We start from the raw sequence: 25,786 nt of genomic DNA, 5'->3' as shown, positions 1-25,786 counted from the left end.
GTCTGTGGTGCAACGTGACGTTGGTGGATGGAGTGAGGCATGATGTCCCAGATGTGCTCAATCGGATTCAGGTCTGGGGAACGGGCAGGCCAGTCCATAGCTTCAATGCCTTCATCTTGCAGGAACTGCTGACACACTCCAGCCACATGAGGTCTGGCATTGTCCTGTATTAGGAGGAACCCAGGGCCAACTGCATCAGCATATGGTCTCACAAGGGGTCTGAGGATCTCATCTCGGTACCTAATGGCAGTCAGGCTACCTCTGGCGAGCACATGGGGGGCTGTGCGGCCCTCCAAAGAAATGCCACCCCACACCATTACTGACCCACTGCCAAACCGGTCATGCTGAAGGATGTTGCAGGCAGCAGATCGCTCTCCACGGCATCTCCAGACTCTGTCACGTCTGTCACATGTGCTCAGTGTGACCCTGCTTTCATCTGTGAAGAGCACAGGGTGCCAGTGGCGACTTTGCCAATCCTGGTGTTCTGTGGCAAATGCCAAGCGTCCTGCATGGTGTTGGGCTGTGAGCACAACCCCCATCTGTGGACGTCGGGCCCTCATACCACCCTCATGGAGTCGGTTTCTAACCGTTTGTGCAGACACATGCACATTTATGGCCTGCTGGAGGTCATTTTGCAGGGCTCTGGCAGTGCTCCTCCTGTTCCTCCTTGCACAAAAGCGGAGGTAGCAGTCCGGCTGCAGGGTTGCTGCCCTCCTACGGCCCACTCCAGGTCTCCTGGTATACTGGCCTGTCTCCTGGTAGTGCCTCCAGCCTCTGGACACTACACTGACAGACACAGCAAACCTTCTTGCCACAGCTCGCATTGATGTGCCATCCTGGATGAACTGCACTACCTGAGCAACTTCTGTGGGTTGTAGAGTCTTTCTCATGCTACCACGAGTGTGAAAGCACAATCAACATTCAAAAGTGACCAAAACATCAGCCAGAAAGCATTGGTACTGAGATGTGGTCTGTGGTCTCCACCTGCAGAACAACTCCTTTATTGAGTGTGTCTTGATAATTGCCAATAATTTCCATCCATTGTCTATTCCATTTGCACAACAGCATGTGAAATTGATTGTCAATCAGTGTTGCTTCCTTAGTGGACAGTTTGATTTCACAGAAGTTTGATTTATTTGGAGTTATATTCTGTTGTTTAAGTGTTCCCTTTATTTTTTTGAGTAGTGTATATATATGTATACATTGGCACCCACGTAGTTTAAGTACATAAAGTTTGGACACACCTTCTCATTTAAAGATTTTTCTGCATTTTCATGATTTTGAAAATTGTACATTCATACTGAAGGCATCAAAACTATGAATTAACACATGTGGAATTATATACTTAACAAAAAAGTGTGAAACAACTGAAAATATGTCTTATATTCTAGGTTCTTCAAAGTAGCCACCTTTTGCTTTGATGACTGCTTTGCACACTCTTGGCATTCTCTGGATGAGCTTCAAGAGGTAGTCACCGGAAATGGTCTTCCAACAATCTTGAACGAGTTCCCAGACATGCTTAGCACTTGTTGGCCCTTTTGCCTTCACTCTGCGGTCCAGCTCACCCCAAACCATCTCAATTGGGTTCAGATCTGGTGACTGTGGAGGCCAGGTCATCTGTTGTAGCACCCCATCACTCTCCTTCTTGGTCAAATAGCCCTTACACAGCCTGGAGGTGTGTTTGGGGTCATTGTCCTGTTGAAAAATAAATGATGGTCCAACTAAACGCAAACTGCATGGAATAGCATGCCGCTGCAAGATGCTGTGGTAGCCATTCTGGTTCAGTATGCCCTCAATTTTGAATAAATCCTCAACAGTGTCACCAGCAAAGCACCGCCACACCATCACACCTCCTCCTCCATGCTTCACGGTGGGAACCAGGCATGTAGAGTCCATCCGTTCACCTTTTCTGCGCCACACAAAGACACGGTGGTTGGAACCAAAGATCTCAAATTTGGACTCATCAGACCAAAGCACAGATTTCCACTGGTCTAATGTCCATTCCTTGTGTTCTTTAGCCTAAACAAGTCTCTTCTGCTTGTTGCCTGTCCTTAGCAGTGGTTTCCGAGCAGCTATTTTACCATGAAGGCCTGCTGCACAAAGTCTCCTCTTAACAGTTGTTGTAGAGATGTGTCTGCTGCTAGAACTCTGTGTGGCATTCACCTGGTCTCTAATCTGAGCTGCTGTTATCCTGCGATTTCTGAGGCTGGTGACTCGGATAAACTTATCCTCAGAAGCAGAGGTGACTCTTGGTCTTCCTTTCCTGGGGCGGTCCTCATGTGAGCCAGTTTCTTTGTAGCACTTGATGTTTTTTGCAACTGCACTTGGGGACACATTCAAAGTTTGCCCAATTTTTCGCACTGACTGGCCTTCATTTCTTAAAGTTATGATGGCCACTCGTTTTTCTTTACTTAGCTGCTTTTTTCTTGCCATAATACAAATTCTAACAGTCTATTCAGTAGGACTATCAGCTGTGTATCCACCACACTTCTGCACAACACAACTGATGGTCCCAACCCTATTTATAAGGCAAGAAATCCCACTTATTAAACCTGACAGGGTACACCTGTGAAGTGAAAACCATTTCCGGCGACTACTTCTTGAAGCTCATCAAGAGAATGCCAAGAGTGTGCAAAGCAGTCATCAAAGCAAAAGGTGGCTACTTTGAAGAACCTAGAATATAAGACATATTTTCAGTTGTTTCACACTTTTTTGTTAAGTATATAATTCCACATGTGTTAATTCATAGTTTTGATGCATTCAGTGTGAATGTACAATTTTCAAAGTCATGAAAATATAGAAAAATCTTTAAATGACTAGGTGTGTCCAAACTTTTGGTCTGTACTGTATATATATATATATGTATATATATATATATATATATATATACATACATACATACAATACAAAACAAATGATAAACAATAATTTAAAACAAAAAACAATGAGAGGGAAAAATAGAAAAACCTAAAGCTTGCTGTGTCACTGCTTTTGGCACCCTTTACATTAATTAATTAGTATGGAAACACATTTTGACTCGCCTGTGGTAAATCACAAAACAGATTCTCCTGTGATTAATTGTCGGTGCCCATGTGATATGAATTAGCCAATGAATGATGACTTCACTGTTTTAGAAAGTCACATGGTAGGTCCTGATCCTTTGTCACAGTGGTGAAGACTAAGGAGCTCTCTGAGGACATCAGAACTGCTATTTTTAGCAAACACAAGACTTCCAAAGGGTACAAGGCCATCTCCAAAGACCTTGGTGTCCCAGTTTCAACAGTGTGCACTGTTATTAAGAAGTTTGCCAATCATGGAACCGTCAAGAACCTTCCTGGACGTGGGGAAAAAAGGAAAATTGACAAGGGATGTCTTCATAGGTTGGTGTGAATGGTGGAAAAAACATCACGTCAAACATCCAAAGACCTGAAGGCCAACCTGGAACAGTCTGGGGTCAGAGTTCTAACAAGTAGCATACGTCACACTAAACCAAGCAGAGTTTTATGGGCGAAGGTCAAGGCAGAAACCATTGCTGAAGAAAAGCCATAAAAAGGAACTACTGATCTTTGCTAAAGAGTACCTTGACAAACCACAATCCTTCTGTGAAAATGTTCTGTGGACAGATGAAACAAAAATAGAGCTTTTTGGCAATGCAAAGCAACAGTTTGTTTACAGATGGTGCAGTGAAGTTTATAAGGAAAAGAACACCTTACCAATAGTTAAGCATGGTGGAGGATCCATAATGCTGTGGGGTTGCTTTGCTGCATCCGGTACTGGAGGCCTTTACCGTATCACAGGAATCAAGAAATCAGAAAATTATCAAGAGATTTTTGAGCGAAATGTCTTACACAGTGTAAAAAAAAACTTGGTTTGAGTCAAAGAACAAGGGTCCTCCAGCAAAACAATGACCCAAAGCACACATCCAAAAGTACCCAGGTATGCTTGAAAAATAAAAAATGGACTGTTTTAAAATGGCCAGCAATGAGTCCTGACCTCAATCCCTTTGAAAATCTTTGGGGTGAGATGAAATCTGCCATTGGGAAAAAGAACCCTGCAAACATTCAAGAGCTTGAACAAACTGCAAAGGGAGAGTGGGAGAAAATTCCAGCTGAGAAGTGCAAGAAGCTTATAGATGGCTACAAAAAAACGTTTGGAGGCTGTCATCAATGCCAAAGGGTATGCAACAAAGTATTAATTATGGGTGCCTTTATTGCTGCACATGCTGCTTATTCTGTTTCTTCGTTGAAATTGCAACATGGAGGTTAAAAAATCCTGAGGATATAACTTTGGTACATTTCCATTTATTTCTGAAGATATCGTACAGTCTATGGAAAAAAATGAAGGGTGTGCCAATAATGGTGACCAGCACTGTATATATATATATATATATATATATATATATATATATATATATATATATATGTAAATATGCATATATATATATATATAAATGAAGACTAGTGCAGCACCAGCAGTAGAAAAAGAGAAAAATTAAGATAGTGGGTGCAAAGCCAATCTGGCAAAACCAAACCTTCTATAATATCCAGACAAATAGAGGCAGCACCCCAAGGTCACAAATATGCAGGTTTATTGACCCATTGTCAATGGGATCAACAAACTTGCATATTTTTACCTTGGAATGCTGCCTCTATTTGTTTGGATAGTGTGTATATATATATATATACTAACGGTAATGTTTGAGACTGTGGTTCCAGCTCTTTTCAGGTCATTGACCAGGTCCTCCCATGTGGTTCTGGCCTGATTCCTTACCTTCCTCAGAATCATCCTTACCCCACGAGGCGAGATCTTGCATGGAGCCCCAGATCAAGAAAGATTGACAGTCATCTTGTGTTTCTTCCATTTTCTAATCATTGTGCCAACATTCGTTGCCTTCTCACCAAGCTGCTTGCCTATTGTCCTGTAGCCCATCCCAGCCTTGTGCAGATCTACATTTTTGTCCCTGGTGTCCTTAGACAGCTCTTTGGTCTTGGCCATGGTGGAGAGATTGGAGTGTGATTGATTAAGTGTGTGGACAGGTGTCTTTTATACAAGTAACGAGTTCAAACAGGTGCTATTAATACAGGTAATGAGTGCAGAGTATGAGGGCTTCTTAAAGAAAAAGTAACAGGTCTGTGAGAGCCAGAATTCTTGTTGGTTGGTAGGTGATCAAATACTCATTTCATGCATTAAAACGCAAATTAATTATGTAAAAATCATACACTGTGATTTCTGGTTTTTATTTTTAGATTCTGTCTCTCACAGGTGAAGTGTACCTACGATAAAAATTACAGACCTCTCCATTCTTTGTAGATGGGAAAACTTGCAAAATTGGCAATATATCAAATACTTATTTTCCCCACTGTATATGTATGGACTTATAATGAACATTCTCAGATTGTCTGATCAACTTACCGTGGAGTCAAAATCCTTTCTTAAGCTAGAATCACAGAACCATTTTCTCTGCATCAGAGAAAAAACGGTTGATCAGAGTTTGAAGAGAATTTGATCAGAGAGGGATCTGTTTTTCTTGGAGGTGGAGAGGACAAAAAAGTTTATCCACTTTCTTCATGCCGTCAGTCTGAACAAATCAAACCTCACTTTAATGTCAACCGAGTGCGGTCCGATGTTTTCCATGGACCAATAGACTTGCATTGCCGGTTTTGATCTGACACTCAAATCAAAATCTGATATGTCAATGATTTTTTTCCTCGGACCATTCTCATCGAAGTCTCGCACCTGCGCAGTGGAATCAGAGAGCTGCGCAGGTGCGCCTCACTGTGTTTTTAAACAGCCAGTGATTCCACTGTACAGGTGCTAGACTTCGGCACTACGTGGATGACGGAGAGACGTCAGCCACTTACATGCACTTATAAGAGGTGATGTTTGAAGGGACCAGGGCGGCGCTGATCACAATGTGGAGACACCCATCGGACCTGGCAATGCAATTTAAATACAGCATGGGAGCAATATTAAACACTTTTTCTGAGGTATGTAGGGGTACATCTGAGGATATAAAGGGGTTGCAGGAATACTATTCTTATCTTAAAGATGATGGGCAGGGTTTATGAGCAAAAAAAGTGATGAGAGGTTCCCTTTAAGGTTAATAAAAAGGGGTCACTGCGGATAGAGATGAGCGGTGTTCGACTAGAACTGTTCGCCAATCTCAAATTCGAGCTGTTTTGGGCGGTGTTCGAGTCGTTCGATGAACGCGAACGATTTGCAAAAAATTCTGCTGTTCGAGGTTATGTTCGATAACTGTTCATGCACCAAAAGCGTGTCCTGCATGTCTGGCGCTATTTAGAGCACCAATCATGCAGGGATTGTCTGCCACTCACTGTAATGCCACAGCCATGGTGGTTGTGGCATTACAGTGGTTGCCCAAATCGATGGGAACAGTGCTCACAGTGAAACATGAAAAGCCGGCAATTCAGCAGCGGCATACACTGGTACCCGACACTTTAGAACAGAAACAATAGAGCATCACACATAGATTAGATAGATAGAAACATGTCAGTCACATATATAAGAAGTACAGTGACGGTGTTGGTTACTGTACTTGTCATTTAGTGTTAAAGGATTTATTAAAAAAAAATATTAGTGTTTTCATGCACCGTCTCTTTAAAAAAGCCGGCATGACATGTCATGATTCACATGACAGGCTGGATCGCAGCAGAACGCTGCCATCCAGCTTGCCATGCCGCACACACTGAGAAGCGCAGGCATGCTTGTGCTCCTCAGTGTCTGGCTGTGACGGCATAAAGATGAGCCGAGGTCATGTCCAATGAACTCAGCTCACCTCATTCACGTCACTGACAGCGTGGGAAAATTCTCCTGCGCATGCGGTGAGTGCAGGAGAATTTTCCCACGCTGTCAGTGACGTGCATGAGGTGAGCTTATGTCCAATGAACTCAGCTCACCTCATGCACGTCACTGACAGCGTGGGAAAATTCTCCTGCGCATGCGGTGAGTGCAGGAGAATTTTCCCATGCTGTCAGTGACGTGCATGAGGTGAGCTCATGTCCAATGAACTCACGTCATGTGAATGTAGCAGAGCTGAAGCTGTCGTGGGAACCATGGAAAGGTAAGGATGATGTTGCTTTATTCTTTTACTTTTATTGCAGGAGATCGTTGGCTTCAGCTGGAATGGGCGTGACGGTAATTATGGTTTAATTTAGAACAAAAAAGAATTGTGTGTTTATTTCAATTAAAGGACTTTATTCTGGGTGTTTGTGTTCTTTTGTAACTTTGACTATGGGGTTAGTAATGGGGGTGTCTTATAGACGCCTCTCCATTACTAATCTGGGCTTAATGTCAGCTGGCATTATAAGCTGACATCAACCCCAACCCTATTACCCCACTGCCACCGCTACAGGGCAGTGGGAAGAGCGAGGCTAAGTGCCAGAATTGGCGCATCCTATGGATGCGCCATTTCTGGGGCGGCTGACGGCTGGTGTTTCTAGCCTGAGAGGGGGCCAATATTTATGGCACCCTTCCTGGGCTATTAATATCAGCCCCCAGCTGTCTGCCTAGTCTTTGCTAGCTATTAAAATAGGGGGGACCCCACGTCATTTTTTTTGGGGTCCCCCATTTTAATAGCTAGTAAAGGTTAGGTATTCAGCTGGGGGCTGATATTAGTAGCCTGGGAAGCTCCGTGGGTATTACCCCCTTCCCAGGCTTCAAATATCTGCCCCAGCCGTCTTCTTAACCTCCGCTAGAGACTAAAATTACAGGGAACTCCACGCCAATTTTTTTTTAAATAAATTCTTTATTTTAACACTAAATGACAAGTACAGTAATCAACACTATCACTGTACTTCTTATATATGTGACTGACATGTTTCTATCTATCTAATCTATGTGTGATGCTCTATTCTTTCTGTTATAAATTGTCGGGTACCGATGCTGAATGCCGGACGGCTTTTTTAAAGAGAGTGTCTTCTGAGCAGTTTGTCAGCTTTTGGACACCTTTGAAGGTGTTTTCTATGTGTTTCTATGTGTTTTTGTTTGCCTGCCATTTTAACGGTGTTCGACGGTGTTCGACGGTGTTCTAAGGTGTTCGAGGAACAGTTCCACGAACATCCCGGTGTTCGACGAACCGAACCGAACCCGAACACTACGGGGGTGGCTCAACACTAATCGCGGCAAGAAGATACAAAAAAAATTTATTACACAGTAGAACCCAACAGATCCACATATTACACAAACATTATGGCTAAACAATAATACTTCACTTGGCCTGTGGTGGCACTGCAGAGAAACTGAACACTTGCTCGTTTGTTTCTACACAGACCACAGCTGATTTTTGGTTCTAGCACAAACTTACCCTGTGAACAGTTAATTGTCAGGGCACACTTTTAGCAAAAAAAGTGTTAACCCATTGAAGGTTGGCTTTAGACATAAGACAGTCAGAATTATGGTGGGGATGTTATTAAATTTTCATATGATTTACAAAAAAGAGTTTACTTTTAGGCGACAAACAGTACCTCCGTACATGGGCTGTGTTTGATATTACAACTCAACTCTATTAAAGCAGTATTCCAGTTATACCAAATTATTTACTAGAATATAAGGGGGGTCTGGAGGGAGATAAATTCCTGGGACCCCAAGTGATTGTTAGAACATGGGTTCTGAGTCATCAGTTCTGCGTGCCTCAAGACTGCAGCAAAGAGAAGATGAATTTTAGTTCATGCAGAATGCTGTACATGGACATAATTCCTGATTGTGCAGGCACAACAAATGAAAAGTGAAAGTGTAGCTGTGATTTTGGCCAGGATCAGAGAAAAATCTAATCCTGCTATTAAAGGGGTATTCCCATCTCCAAGATCCTATCCCAGTATGTAGTAGGTGTAATAATAATAATATTAGCAAATACATCCAATTAGAAAAGTAGTATAGTTTTTCTGATTCATTATGTCTCTTTCCTCGTGTTCAGGCATAGCAGGACCTTAGGTATCCATGGTTATGACCACTGATATCATGACAGTTAGCTAGTTGAAAGTGGCCATAACCATGGATACCTTAGGTCCTGCAATGCCTGAACACGAGGAAAGAGACATAGCGAATCAGAAAAACTATACTACATTTCTAATTGGAGGTATTTGCTAATATTATTATTATTACACCCACTACGTCTTGGGAAAGAATCTTGGAGATGGAAATACCCCTTTAAGCTCTTGCAGGTCAGTGCCAATAACAGTGGGGATGAATGGAGGTACAAGTGCTTCTCACTAAATTAGAATATCATCAAAAAGGTAATTTATTTCAGTTCTACAATTCAAAAAGTGAAACTCCTATATTATATAGAGTCATTACAAACAGAGTGATCTATTTCAAGTGTTTATTTCTGTGAATGTTGATGATTATGGCTTACAGCCAATGAAAACACAAAAGTCATTATCTCAGTAAATTAGAATACTTTATAACAACAGCTTGAAATATGTTTTTAAAATCCAAAATGTTGGCCTACTGAAATGTATGTTCAGTAAATGCACTCAATACTTGGTCGGGGCTCCTTTTGCATCAATTACATCATCAATGTGGCGTGGCATGGAGGCGCACAGCCTGTGGCACTGCTGAGGTGTTATGGAAGTCCAGATTGCTTTGGTATCAGCCTTCAGCTCATCTGCATTGTTGGGTCTGGTGTCTCATCTTCCCCTTGACAATACCCCATAGATCCTGTATGGGGTTAAGGTCAGGTGAATTTGCTGGCCAATCAAGCACAGTGATACTGTTGTTTTTAAACCAGGTATAGGTACTTTTGGCAGTGTGGACAGGTGCCAAGTCCTGCTGGAGAATGAAATTTCCATCACCAAAAAGCTTGTCGGCAGAGGGAAGCATGAAATGCTCTAAAATTTCCTGGTAGACGGCTGCACTGACTTTGGTCTTGATAAAACACAGTTGACCTACACTAGCAGATGACATGGCTCCCCAAACCATCACTGATTGTGGAAGCATCACACTAGACCTCAAGCAGCTTGGATTGTGGCCTCTCCACTCTTCCGCAAGACTTTGGGACCTTGATTTCCAAATGAAATGCAAAATTTACTTTCATCTGAAAACAACACCTTGGACCACTGAGCAACAGTCCGGGTCTTTTTCTCCTTGGCCCAGGTAAGACGCTTCTGGCGTTGTCTATTGGTCAGGAGTGGCTTGACACAAGGAATGCGACACTCGTAGCTCATGTCCTGGATATGTCTGTGTGTGGTGGCTCTTGAAGCAATGACTTCAGCAGCAGTCCACTCCTTGTGAATCTCCCCCAAATTTTTGAATGGCCTTTTTTTAACAATCCTTTCAAGGCTGCGTTTATTCCGGTTGCTTGTGCACCTTTTTCTACCACACTTTTTCCTTTCACTCAACTTTCCATTAATATGCTGGGATACAACACTCTGTGAACAGCCAGCTTCTTTAACAATGACCTTTTGCGGCTTACCCTCCTTTTGTTGTGTGTCAATGACTGCCTTCTGGACATCTGTCAAGTCAGCAGTCTTCCCCATGATTGTGGAGCCTACTGAAACAGACTAAGGGACCTTTTTAAATGCTTAGGAAGCCTTTGCAGGTGTTTTTTGTTAATTATTCTAATTTATTGAGATAATGACTTTTGTGTTTTTATTAGCTGTAAGCCATAATCATCAACATTAACAAAAATAAACACTTGAAATAGATCACTCTGTTTGTAATGACTCTATATAATGTATGAGTTTCACTTTTTGTATTGAAGAACTGAAATAAATTAACTTTTTGATGATATTCTAATTTAGTAAGAAACACTTGTAGGTTCCTGTACTTGCTCCTGTTAGCTGTTAAAGAGTAAATCACTGAAGCAGGTGAAGAAATCATGACAGTCCTTCACCTAATAATGGGATCTCTTTTTTTATTTTGAGTGACTGTAAGGGCATATGTTACATATGCACTACTAGATGTCTCTGCCTTTGACATGAATAGGCACAGGTACACTACTGTAATATAAGCATATTACCCCACATCATCTTTTAAAAAAAATAGTTCAAATTAAAAGTTTCCTAAAAATGTTTAAAAAATTCAAACAAAATAAAGTGCAAAAAAATAAAACTAGAAAAATACTAAAGAAAAATATTTTTAGAAATAATTAAATTTAATCAAAGTTAGAAAAACATACAGTCATGGCAAAAAGTATGGAGACTGACACAAATTTTGGTTTTCACAGTTTTCTGCTTCAGTGTTTTTTTTTAGATCCTTTAGTCAGCTTTTTCTATGGCTACTGAAGGACAATTATTTAAATTTCATACATTTTTACACTTCTATTGACAACTAGCTGTACCCGGCCATGCGTTGTTGTGGCTCAGTCTGGTTAAATAGAAAAGAAAGAAAAGAGAAAGTGCATGTTTCTAAAATATTTAATTTCACAATGCTCGTGGATATACAATATTTTTTGTTGTTCCATTGTCTGTGTAGATATTGAGAATGTCTGGTTTGTCGATTCTAGAACATGCAACATATATTTGTCCATGTGAGAAGCAATCCGTGACTAGATTTTCAACAGATGGGTATAGCGTGTGTTGCTTTTACGTCCAACAGCTGGTATATAAAAACATAGTAGATATATAAAAACATGCATGTATTCGAATGCAACGTTCATTTTTATTAATATAGATTATATATTATATATATAATATATATATAGTTACATTTTTATTTGTATAGATATATATATCAGATGGGGCAATGCTGGCGCTGTTGATAGTTGTGCCCATTAGGCAGGCATGGTGGCAGCCTGTACCCTGTGACCCTTGCAGACCTGTACTCTGCACAGGTCACTAAAGAGGTCAATACTTGCTGTCAGGTGTCACAATGGAGCCAGTCATGTCAGGAATTGCTAGTTATGCAATTCCCTAGGACAGAGGGACTGTGACAGGAGGGGACACCGGGATGAAGGCAGGCGGCAGCAGAGGTGGAGGAGGTGATCCGCTTGACTTGTCCCAGGCGGGTGCCGGCCAGATCATAGCGCTGCTCCCGCTGGTGGCACAGTGGGATTTGCACTTGCTCGCTATCCGCACAGTACTGCGAGGCACAGGCCCAGCTCAGCGCCCACAGCGGAGGCCACGGTCTGTGCCTCTCCGTGCAGCCTCCCTCTCTCCTTCCCTCCCTCACCCGCTTGTTGCTGCGCAGTTCGAAATTAGACTCACCAACCAGAGAAGAGGAAACCGCAGCAGCGGTGCCAGAGAGCAGAGGCGGCCACCTCTCAGGCGGTGGTGTAGATGATCAGCAGCCCTGAACAAACGGTCTCGTCATTCCCCTTCCCCTCAACCCCCACGGGGGACACAAAAGGAGCAGAGCACAGGCAGCGGCTGGGAAGAATGAAGGAGAGGGAGAAGGGTTTATGAATGAGATGTCACTAAGGGGGAGAGAATGCCGGGTGGCCGGGGAGAGTCAGCCTGGGACTGAGCTCGTAACACCACTTTTCGCTGTTGCTTTTTCATCCAACAGCTGGTATATAAAAACATAGTAGGTATATAAAAACATGCGTGTATTCGAAAGCAATGTTGTGTCAAAATTTCAAAGCAATTGGTGAAGAACTTTCGGAGATTTAAGATTTTGAACAAATGAACATTTGCATTTTTATTGATATAGATTACATCAAATTTATGCAAAGACTCAAATATGTACAGTGTTGACCCTATTTTTAAATCCTAATGCTATTTGCCCTGGCATTCTATATATCAGCATCTGTGGCAAATCCTGCTGATGGCAACCTATTGCTTGGAGTTTATCACAATTTCTGTGTTTCTGTTTGTCCACCCACTTTTTGAGGATTGAAAACAGGTTTTCAATGTTATTGAGAATGTGGGACCCAAAATTTCAATGTTTTTTTCACCGAACAACTTAGTTATCATTTTCGCCTTGTGACATGGTGTTCCATCATGATGGAAAAAGCATTGCTCATCATCAAGTTACTCCTGGATTATTGGGAGAAGTTGTTCTTGGGTGATGTTTAGATGCTATTCTTTATTCCTGGTAGTGTTCTTAGGCAAAATTTAGACTGTTTGGGACATGCCTCAAAACTCTGCCTTTATCTAAACATCACCCAAGAGCAGCTGCACCCAATGATCCTGGAGCAATTTGGTGATGAACAATGCTTTTTCCAACATGATTGAGCACCAAGTCACCAAGCAAAAGTGATAACTATGTGGTTCAGTGAACAAAACATTAAAATTTTTGGGTCTATGACTAGGCAACTTCTTAGATTTCAATCCCACAGAGTACTTGGGGTCAATCCTCAAAAAGTGACGGAACAGACAAAAACACAGAAATTGTAATAAATTCCAAGCACAGATTATGCATGAATGGGCCACTTCATGGCTTTCCCTGTACCTGTCCTCCAATCAGTTCTTCTATCTTCTGTCTTATATCTTCTTTCTTCTAACTTCCTTCAGTATGGGTTATCTATTCACTAGGCCCATGTCATCACATAGGGCAAGATGGATGTCATATAATGCAGTTGTTAACAGTTATGTGGATGCAACGGAGCAGACTATGAGGAGACAGTGGTACTTAACAAACAACTATTTAGTTAACACGAATATCTATATACAACTGGCAAAAATAAGTATTTGATACATTGCTGATTTTGCAAGTTTTCCCACCTACAAAGAATGGAGAGGTCTGTAATTGTTATCGTAGGTATGCTTCAACTATGAGAGACAGAATCTAAAAAAAAATACAGAAAATCACATTGTATGATTTTTAAATAATTAAATTGCATTTTATTGCATGAAATAAGTATTTGATACTATTCAAAAACAGAACTTAATATTTGGTACAGAAACCTTTGTTTGCAAATACAGAGGTCAGAGGTTTCCTGTAGTTCTTGACCAAGTTTTCACACACTGCAGAAGGGATTTTGGCCCACTCCTCCATACAGATCTTCTCCAGCTCTTTCAGGTTTTGAGGCTGTTGCTGGGCAACATTGAGTTTCAGCTCTCTTCAAAGATTTTCTATTGCATAAAATAAGTATTTTATTATCTAGTAGCAAGCAAGAATTCTGGCTGTCACAGACCTGTTAGTTTTTCTTTAAGAAACCCTCCAACTCTACACCCATTACTTGCATTAATTGCACCTCTTTCAACTCGTTACCTGCATAAAAGACACCTGTCCACACACTCAGTCAATCACACCCCAACCTCTTCACCATGGCCAAGACCAAAGAGCTGTCTAAGAACACCAGGGACAAAATTGTAGACTTGCACAAGGCTGGGATGGGCTACAGGACAATAGGCAAGCAGCTTGGTGAGAAAGTAACAACTGTTGGCACAATGATTAGAAAATGCAAGAAACACAAAACACTGTCAATCTTCCTTAGTCTGGGGCTCCCTGCAAGATCTTGCCTTGTCGGGTAAGGATGATTCTGAGAAAGAACAGGAATCAGCCCAGAACCACACGGGAGGACCTGGCAATGACCTGAAGAGAGGTGGAACCACAGTCTCAAACATTAACATTAGTAACATCCTACGCTGTTATGGATTAAAATCCTGCAGGGCACGCAAGGTCCCCCTGCTCACGCCGGCACATGTCCAGGCCTGTCTGAAGTTCACCAATGACCATCTGGATGATCCAGAGGAGGCAGGGGAGGAAGTATTGTTGTCAGATGAGACCAAAATAGAACTTTTTGTAATCAACTCCACTAGCCTGTTTGGAGGAAGAATAAGGACGAGAACAACCCCAAAAACACCGTCCCAACCGTGAAGCATGTTGGGGGAAATATCATACTGTGGGAGTGGTTTTCTGCAAAGGGGACAGGATAACTGCACTGTATTGAAGGGAGGATGGATAGGGTCATGTGTTGTGAGATTTTGGCCAACAACCTCCTTCTCTCAGTAAGAGAATTGAAGATCAGTCGTGACTGGTTCTTCCAGCATGACTATCACAGCCAGGGCCACTAAGGAGTGGCAGCGTAAAAATCATTTCAAGGTCCTGGAGTGGCCAAGCCAGTGTCCAGGCCTGAACCCAATAGAAAATCTTTGGAGGGAGCTGAAACTCAATGTTGCCCAGCAACAGCCTCAAAACCTGAAAGAGCTGGAGAAGATCGGAATGGAAGAGTGGGCCAAAATCCCTGCTGCAGTGTGTGAAAACTTGGTCAAGAACTACAGGAAACCTCTGACCTCTATAATTGCAAACAAAGGTTTCTGTACCAAATATTAAGTTCTGTTTTTTTATTGTATCAAATAATTATTTCATGCAATAAAATGCAATTTAGTTATTTAAAAATCATGCAATATGGTTTTCTGGATTTTTTTTAGATTCTGTCTCTCACAGTTGAAGTGTACCTATGATAAAAATTACAGACCTCTCCATTCTTTGTAGGTGGGAAAACTTGCAAAACTTTGCAGTTTATCAAATACTTATTTTCCCCACTGTTTATATATATATTTGCACGGGTTCAAGGATAACAGTGAACAATGACAGTACAGTAAACTATGGCACAATCATAACACAGTAATACAATTGAACAGGATATCTATACAGCGATATATATATATATATATATATATATATATATATATATATATATATATGCACACTGTTCTTTATATTTACAGTTAAGAGACTGTTATTGTAAGTATTGTTTAGTCCTAAAACCCCCAACCTAACAGGTGTCACTCTCACTACTGGGCCCGTCACCATTGCCTTTCCTCTAGGCGGCTCAACATGTCACAAAGGCCCTAATGAGGCTCAACGGTACTACCCGCTAAGCCACAAATCCCAGAGAGGTGAGTTACTTGGTATATGGTACACAAGTCAAACTGGCCTCCTTTGTTCCCTGAAACATGACCCCGGTCTCCACTCTGTACCGTATGTCTACGCTGGAAGTAACGGGGCACTCGGCTTGGATCTCCCAAATGTAGTCTCTCATCTCTTGACTCAGCCTATTCAACTCGGATCTCCCGGATCTGGTCTCTCGTCTCTGGCCTTTACTCGGCTCAGATCTCCTGGATCTGGTCTCTCATCTCTGGCCGTGGCTCTGCCCACTTGACTTAGATCTCCCGGTTCTGGTCTCTAAGTTCTTCACTCGCATCTGACTACTTGGGCCAGTCTTCACTAGAATCTGGTCTTTAATAACGATGGCTATAACCAAGCTCGCTGTACCTCACATACGTACAGCTACAGGTTTGGGCGCCAACTCTTCCCCTTTAATGCCTTCCTGGGACTTTTATAATTACTTACTGCACTTGAGGTGTCACCTGACCTTGTGTCTTCTACCATCTCTTCCCAAGGGAACATGCACTTCACTTTTTAGGTTCCTACTAGTGATGAACGCAAGTGCTTGTTACTCGAATTTGCCTAAGATGCTCGGGTATGTACCGAGTATCGCTGGTGCTCAAGAGACATGTTCGAGTCCAGGCGGCTTCATGTTTCGAGGCTGTTGGACAGCCACAAAACATGTGGTGATTGCCTGACAATTCTCTCTGCTTTCACCTTCTCTAACATCTTTGACCAGCAGCTGGAGGTGTTTGCTTGCAACCACTCTGTTACTCTGTCTCTTCATTCATTCATCCCCTTACAGAGTAATGCCTCCTTCATTGGAGACCCTTTCAGAAGAAAGACAGAAAAGAGAAGGTAAAAGAGCTGATTGGAAGACTGCCGATGAAGGGACAAGTATGGGGAGGGTGAGTATAAGATTTTTAGCTCCTTAATAATTATCCTTGATGTAATACCATAAGGTAGGCATCTGATTGGCTTTTATTTATTCTGCTGCAGGACAACGACCCTGAACATACCACCAATGACATTATTAACTATCTTCTTCAGTGTAAAGAGAACAAGAAGTCCAGGAAAAGATGATATGGACCCCACAGAACCCTGATCTCAATATCATCTAGTCTAACTGGGATAACATGAAGAGACAGAAGGATTTGTACAAACCTACATCCAAAACAGACCTGATGTCAGTTCACCAAGGTGGTTGGAACAACCTCCCTACCGAGTTCCTTCAAAAGCCGTGAACATGTGTAACTAGAATAATTGATGATTTGATGCTATTTTAAAGACAAGAAGTAGTCACACCAAATATTGATTTGATATACATTTCTGTTTTGTTCATTCCCTTTGCATTTGTTAATTAATAAAAACAAGCTATTAACATTTTTTTTAAATATTCTTACTTTGCATATACTGTATAAATATATAGGCAAAGCAATGAAATATTTACATGTATTTGTAGTTGTAAGAGAGAGTTTTAACACCGAGTTGCTCAAACAAAATAGCAATTTCTATTCTTAGTGATTCCTAAGAGAACCATATGGTTTAGACAGCAATAACTTGCAGTACATAAACAATAGGGAAATTGAGAAGTGGAGGTCAGAGTCTGACTGCAAACCTCCCATTCAGCCTAATAAAGCTGTTGTCTGGGGGTAATGATGCAAATGTTTCCAGCCTTTCTCCCTGTGATAGTCTAGCACGTGATTTGTCATACAATCTGAAACTTTGGGAGGACTTTAGACAGAACATCCCCCAAAGATGGAGATGAGCCATATGTCCACTTGTTTTGCATGTGAAGAGCTAGACAAATCTATGGAATGCATTCCTCTCCACTCTCCCTAAAGAGGAAAGCATCTCTGCCAAGAAAAAAGCCTGACAACAAGAGGTATACTTTCCCTGATTAGCTACTTAGATCTAAAGCGTTTGCACTGCTTAACCCCAATTAGCCAATCGGGAAAAGGCAGCCCCACCGGCCGTCTTCAATTGTTGCCTCATTCATTGTGTATAGAGGAAATTTAGTGAGATGGTGAAAGGAAGGAAGAGAACATCTATTAAACACATATATATAATATATATATAGCTTCTCATTATAAGACTATACAGCTGGATATACTTTTAATAACTTTACATGAGTGCTATAGAAAAGTTACCATTAGTGCATACTAATATACAAAGAGACCTGAGTAGTCTTGAAAGCTTGCAATTTGTTATTTATTTTATTCACTTATATAGTGTCATTAATTCCACAGAGCTTTACAGACATTATAATCACTCTCCCCATTGGGGCTTACAATCTAGATTCCCTATCAGTATGTGACGCGCCCCCTGGGGCTGTGGGGTACTCGGTAGCCGGGCCGGTCCTTTTTGGGGTAGTCACGGTGGCAGTGACCCAGTCCGTGGCCCAGGGCGGTCAATAAAGTAAAGTCAATTGGGGAATAATGTTTTGGGGATAAGGTTTCGTGATGCCACCTGTGGTATGTGGCTATAGGGGGGCCGCCGCTGTGTTGCAGATCCACTGGGGCTGATGGTGACGCAGCCGAGATAGTGCAGCTCTCCATGGGCAGAGCTAAGCCCCAGCTAAGCCCCAGGGCAGTATATAGGACTTGATGAGGTAGATGTTGTCGGCAGGGACAGTGTAGTGCAGGGCAGGTGATGCAGCTGTGGCACCCCAGGGGTCTGGTTACCACAGTAATAGAAATATTACGTCTGAGAGCAGGTGGGAGGTTTCTCTGGTCAGGAGCCCTAAGCATGCAATACCGCCCGCCCAGACCTGGGAGGGGAGGAATCTGCCCTTATAAACAGGGTCTGGGGCGTGATTAGGAGAGAGAGTCCCAGACAGAGACGCAGTCTGGTCTGGAGGACAGCAGACACAGGGAAAGGAAGAACCAGGAGCTCTGTAGGAGCAGGAGTGAGTGCCAGGGGCTGGAAGCCAGATAGCTCGCCCTGGCTGGAGACACTAATACCGGACATGGAGTCCGAAGCTGTGGGGACATCCAGGTCCAGCAGCAGAATCCAACCGGCAGGGGATTCCAGGTTCTCTGGCCATAGAAGCCCGGAGGCACGGTCACAAGCAAGGGACCAGCACCGCTGTCGTGGAGCGGAGGCTAACAGAAGGCCCCAAGTCACGGGTGAGCACCACACGGTAAACTCAGGGACGTGGGCTACTTCTACCCGCATACAGCAAGGTAGCCAGGAAAGAGTGCAGATAGACGGGGAGGCCTACAACTCCACCTGGCCAGGGGAGATCCTACTTGCTCTCAGACTGTCCAGGCCCCTACTGCTAACCAGTACTCCCGGGAGGGTCTGCCTTATAACACCAGTAAAGACCCTGAACTGCACTGCACGGACTCTGAGTTATTCCTGCTGCGCTCATGCACCATCACTCCCATCATTCACACTAACTGCCCTGAGGCTGTACTCCTCCCGTGGGGAGTCATCCCATTCTTAGCTACACACATAACACCGGCCTCAGCGGTCTGCCTTGCAGCGGCGGTCCCCACTGACCGCAATCCACGGGTGGCGTAGTCAGACTATCATCTTACCAATAACCCTGCCTCTGATTTGACCACCCTGGGCACGGACCGGGTCATCGCCACGAGGACTACAACCCCCAGCATTCATCCTAAAAAGGCCCACTTCCGGGTTCCCCACAGGCCCAGGTGGTGCGTCAACTTTGGCGTAGTCGGCAGGATTCAAACCAACCCGCCCCAACGGGTATTGCGTGCCTGAAAAAGACTTTTGCACTTACCTGAGAGAAGCTTCCCGCCATCCGCAGCCGTTTCCCGCCATCTGCAGCCGTCTTCTCACCATCTGCAGCCGTCTTCCCGCCATCCGGAGCCGTTTCCCGCCATCTTCAGTTGGTTCCCGCCATCCGGAGTCGGTTCCCGCCATCGGACGCCATCTTCAGGACGCCGCGCGGGAAGAAGAGGGAAGTGGACGCCGAAAGCGCGCGAGGTCCGAAGCTCCGCCCCAAGCACTGACGCTGCGTAAGGTCCAGGAAGGGAGGAAGAGCGACGCTGACATCACAGGAGCGCGACGCAAGGTCCTCGACCCCGACGATCGACTGCGGAGCCGCAGCCTACGGAAGAAGAGCATCGCAAGGTAGGCCACGGTCCACTAGGGGGGAAGGAGGATGTCGGACACCGAGGGGAGCTTCACTGCCACACTGGCCGCCAGCGCAACCGCTGCTGCGGTCATGCCATTCATTATGCCCTATATCCCGGGGGCAACCTGGCTACCCCAGTACTCAGGGGAGTCACATACCCTAAGTGACTTTAGGGAAAGACTGGATAGCCTCTTCCATGTATACCCCCTCACGGAAGAGCAAAAAGTGAGCATCCTGGTGGCCCAGTTAATCAGGGCAGCCCAAAGGGAGGTAAAGTCCTGGCGACCTAGGAAGAAGAGGACTGTCAGAGAAATACTAGCCCGGCTGAAAGACACATTTGATACGCGCACCTCAGCCGAAATAAAGCTCAGATTTTACGGGTGCAAACAACGGGCACATGAAAGTATAAGAGACTATGCTCTAAACCTACAAGAGGCCCTGAGAGCCATTAAGCAGGCAGACCCTGACAGCGTGTGGAATGAAGACAAGCTGTTGACCGAACAATTTATTGAGGGTCTACTGTGCAATGCCCACCGAACCCAGTTGCGGGCAATGGCCTTACAGGACCCTGACCTGGACTTTGCACAGTTCAAGGACAGAGCCATCCAGGTGCTCAGAGAACCGGCACCAGGTGGCGCTGTGACCCACAGGCGCCCTGCTATCACTTATCACCAGGACGCGGTGCCCTTGTCTGCAGGGCCTGTGGGAGCTGATGCGCAGGCTTTGAACAATAACCCGGCTACAGACCTGCACCATCAGGTCCAAGAGCTGACTAAGAGCGTTGCCGAGCTAACCAGAACTGTGCAGTCTTTACAGGTCTCTTCTCCAGGAAAGATCCAGCTGGCATCCGGACCAGAGGACGTCCCGTGGCGCCGAGTGAGGAGGACCCCACCGGCCAGAGGAAGACCCAGCGACCGATACAACGAGGACGGACAACCCATCTGCCGCCGCTGCAATCAACCCGGACATATGGCAAGGTACTGTCATTTAAACGGGCATAACCTGGGGTAGAGGGCCAACCCCCAGGCATAAGATCATCAGGCCCATCGAACTGACGTGATAAATACGTAGGGGGACATCCGGTCTTGCCTGTGGTACTGGATGGCATTCCTATGAGTGCCCTACTAGACACTGGGTTACAGGTGACTACCATCCCGTACGTGCTCTTCAAGCGGTACTGGAATGACTCGGACTTAACCCGCTACCCAGATGACGACCTGAGCATTATAGCCAGCAATGGTCAACCCGTGCCCCAGATAGGATTTAAAGAGGTGACCATCAAGGTCGGTAAAGTTGAACTGTCGGCACAAGGACTGATCATTGTGGATATTGACCGTCGCGAGAGTCACCCAAAAATAACCGTACTAACGTAATCGAAAACTGTCTTGCAGAGGTGATTCTTATTTTGCAACAGGTTGCCAAGAACGCCAGTTCCAGCCAGCAGCGTGTCCTCCAAAAAGAGATCCGGGCACTGATGAAACGGCAACAGGTGGAACTATCTGGTGGTGAGATTGGTAGCGTGAGAATGTGTGACCCGTTCCCTATTGCCATGCCCCCGAAAAGTGAGATGATGATTTGGTGCCGGGCAGCTATTGGTCTAAGAGGTAGAGACTATCAAGCAATGGTAGAACCCGTCTACTCAGACAGTAGGCCCACCATTTTGACAGCACGGGGGGTGGTCGATGTACGCCATGGGAGGGTGCCCGTCCGCATCATAAATATCGGGGAGAGAGAAGTATACCTGCCCCGGTATGTCACGCTAGCCAAATTGTTCACCATCAACAAGAACTCTGTACAGGCCATGGAACCCTTGCCTCCATCTCAACCAGAGGAAGGTAACGGCTCTAAGAAACCAATGTAGGACTGGTGTCAGCAACTGCATTTGGGTACTGACTCCACTCCCTCACACCAAAAACAGGGGGTCTATAGGATGGTTCAAGAGTGCGAGAGAGTGTTTAGTAAACACCCGCTGGACTTCGGGCGAGTAAAGGGGGTAGAAGATCACATCCCCACGGGAGACCATCCTCCCATAAAGGAGAGATACCGACCCGTACCCCCTGCACACTATCAACACGCCAAGGGGATGCTAAAAGACATGAAGGAGGCTGGGGTAATTAGGGACAGCTGTAGCGCTCCACTAGTCCTAGTGAAAAAGAAAGACAACACCATGAGAATGTGTGTAGACTACAGAAAGGTCAACCGTATCACACACAAAGATGCGTACCCGTTACCAAGGATAGAAGAGTCCTTAGCTGCATTAAAATCTACTAACTTCTTCTCTACTTTGGATCTCACTAGCGGGTACTGGCAGGTTCCTGTAGCAGAGGCGGACATGGAGAAGACCGCATTCACCACCCCGATGGGACTCAGCGAATTTAAATGTATGCCGTTCGGGCTCTGCAACGCACCAGGAACCTTCCAACGGTTGATGGAATGCTGTCTGGGACACCGGAAGTTCGAGACGGTCCTATTATACCTGGACGATGTCATTGTCTATTCCAAGACCTATGAGGACCATCTGGAACACCTGGCAGAAGTGTTTGTAGCCCTGGCAAACTATGGCCTAAAGGTAAAACCCTCAAAGTGTCATCTACTGAAGCCAAAGGTACAGTACCTGGGACAAGTGGTGAGTGCTGACGGAGTGGCTCCCGACCCTGACAAGATCAACGTGATTAAGGACTGGCCAAGACCATCCAGCATAAAGGAAGTTCCTCGGGTTGGTAGGCTACTACCGAAGATTCATTCCCGGTTTTACCAAGAAGGCAGCTCCTATGCAGGACCTCCTGATAGGCCAGTCCAGGAAGGCCAAAAACCAGAAGCCACCCTTCAGATGGGAAAAGCTGGAAGAGGAGTCCTTCCGCCAGCTGAAGATGACCCTCACGGGGGATGAAATCCTGGCGTACCCTGATTACAGCCAACCCTTTATTCTCCACACGGACGCAAGCAACATCGGGCTAGGAGCCGTACTGTCCCAGATCCAGCAGGGGTGAGAACGGGTAATTGCTTATGCCAGCCGAAAACTGCGACCCACAGAAAGAAACCCTGAGAATTACAGCTCGTTCAAGCTAGAATTCCTGGCAGTGGTGTGGGTGGTAACCAAAAGTTTTAAGCATTACCTTGCCTCTTCCAGGTTCACCGTGTACACGAACAACAACCCGTTGACACACCTGTACACTGCAAGACTGGGTGCCCTGGAGCAGAGATGGATGGCCCGCCTGTCCAATTATGAGTTCACGATCAAATACCGGGCAGGACGCTCCAATACCAACGCGGACGCCCTGTCCAGGATGCCAAACCTACCTGACGGAGGGGAAGATCCAGAAGAACTGGAAGAGGTCGAACTCCCTGCGTTCCACCGTCATGGGATTAATCAGTATTCCCACCGTGTGAGGGGCCAGCGATCCGCTACGTTCAACCCCTTACCCCACTACAACTGGGCGGAGACGCAAGACAGTGACCCCGCAGTCAGTCTGGTGAAGGAGATGCTGACCCAGGCTGATGCCCGCCTGGACCCAGACGCTCCGGAAGAGACCAAGCAACTGTGGACGGAAAAAAGCAGACTGTTTCTCTACAAGGAGAAGTTGTGCCGCAGAATGGTCAATTCCCGGACACATGAAATGATCTGGCAGGTTGTGGTACTGAGACGGGACGCAGCTATGGTGCTGGAGGCCTACCACAAATGGGGCAGGGCACTTCGGATGGAAGAAGCTGGAGTTCCTGCTGCGTGAACGGTTCTACTGGATAGGCATGAGAGGAGCCATTGAGAGATGGTGTAGAGACTGTGGCCCGTGCAATCTAAGAAGAAGGGACCGTGCCAGCCAGAGGACTCCCCTGCAGCCCATCATCACCAGGCAGCCGCTGGAACTAGTCGCTCTGGACCATTTTAAACTGGCTCCAAGCAGAAGCGGGTATGTCTACCCCCTAACCGTGGATCACTACTCCTGGTTCCTGGTGGTGGTCCCTGTCAAAGACTTGACGGCTCAGAGACCAGCCAGAGCCTTCCAGCTGCACTTCTGCCGCCCACACGGGTACCCGGACCAAGTGCTGATGGACCAAGGACCAGCCTTCGAAGCGGAGGTCTTCCAGGAGTTCTGCAACCTGTATGGCTGCAAGAAGATAAGAACAATGCCCTATCACCCCCAAACCAATGGACTCTGCGAGAAGATGAACCAGGTGGTGATAGATCTGCTAAAAACATTGCCCCTGGAAGAACGCAGTCTGTGGCCTGAGAAACTGCCCGATCTGGTGGACCTGTATAACCACATCCCGGTAGGTTCCACCAACTGTACCCCGGCTTACCTAATGCGAGCAAGACCTGGTAAGCTGCCTGTTGACCTGGATATGGGAGTCCTGACACCCGAGGACACCTCGCCTGAGGCAGACTGGGATACAGAACAGCAGCAGCAGTACCGGAAAGTACAGGAGAGCGTCGAGCGAAGTCTCTGTCAATCAAGAGAAAGGCAGGAGAGGACTTATAACCAACATGCTCCCGCTGTTCCCCTGGTACCTGGAGAGCAGGTCTTGAAAAGAAAAAGGCGGCTCCATAAGTTGGACGACCAGTGGGAAAAGGACCCGTACACCGTACTGCCCTCAAGCCACAATAATCCAAAGGTGTACGTCATCAGCAAGGATGGAGGAGAGACCACAGCCACTGTCTCCATAGACCACCTGAAAAAGTGCCCCGAGAAGTTGCAAAGCACGGATGAAGATCAGGAAGACCCTCAACCCGTAGAGGAAAAGGAGGAAATGATCAGCACCATACTCGGAGACTTTCCCTGGTCCTGGACACAAGTAAACAACGCTATCGTGGTGCCCGTCCTCTCCTTTCTCCAGCCAGCCCCTCAAGTGCCTACAGAAGATCAGGTAGAGCTGGAAGAGCAGCCGGCCCAGGAGGCCGAAGAGTCCACACCACCAGCGCAGGAGGATCAACCCTCTGCTAGTAGTGAGCCTGCCGTGCCCCTAGTGAGCCAAAGAGTACGGAGACAGCTGCCCAGCTTACCCATAACACCTCCTACACCCTGTAGTGCAGGACCAGTTAGTGAGCTCCGTAGGTCCACTAGAGTCACTAAAGGTCAGATGCCCGCTCGCTGGAGAATATAAAGTAATGCACTGTAAATTTACCTGTTTCTTGAAAATGTTTATGGTTTGTGTTATTGCCTGTTATTAATTATGTTTCTCAGTTACCCTGAAGATTTCTATGGACTAACAGGTTATGGACGCTGGATAACCGGAACAATTCTTGTAGATAGTTGCACATTGTGCCTCTTGCGAAGACGGCCGCGGAAGAGAAAACCTGTCTGGCGTGGCCTCCTTGCGGCCCAAAGTAGCTAGCTTCAGCCTTGCAGCCACGCCCAAGGCCAACGCAAGGGGTTTTCTTTGGACAGGTCCCCTACCTCGCTTAAAACTTCACCTTGGGTGATATGGACACCCGGTTACGGAAACGCCTTGACCACAAAATGTACTTTTTCATGTTGTCTTGTTATTGTTATACCCTGCATTTATGTTTCTTTAAAAATGTGTTTAGTCCCGGAGTACTAAATTTTACTAGGGGGGAATGTGGCACCCCAGGTGTCTGGTTACTACAGTAATAGAAATATTACGTCTGAGAGCAGGTGGGAGGTTTCTCTGGTCAGGAGCCCTAAGCATGCAACACCGCCCACCCAGACCTGGGAGGGGAGGAATCTGCCCTTATAAACTGGGTCTGGGGCGTGATTAGGAGAGAGAGTCCCAGACAGAGACGCAGTCTGGTCTGGAGGACAGCAGACACAGGGAAAGGAAGAACCAGGAGCTCTGTAGGAGCAGGAGTGAGTGCCAGGGGCTGGAAGCCAGATAGCTCACCCTGGCTGGAGAAACTAATACCGGACATGGAGTCCGAAGCTGTGGGGACATCCAGGTCCAGCAGCAGAATCCAACCGGCAGGGGATTCCAGGTCCTCTGGCCATAGAAGCC

This window comes from Phyllobates terribilis, unplaced genomic scaffold (assembly GCF_046119375.1).
Source record: "Phyllobates terribilis strain yellow unplaced genomic scaffold, ASM4611937v1 Scaffold_10__3_contigs__length_209671492, whole genome shotgun sequence".
Classification (NCBI taxonomy): Eukaryota; Metazoa; Chordata; class Amphibia; order Anura; family Dendrobatidae; genus Phyllobates; species Phyllobates terribilis.
The sequence above is the reverse complement of the archived record's forward strand: the minus strand, read 5'-3'. Positions refer to the sequence as shown.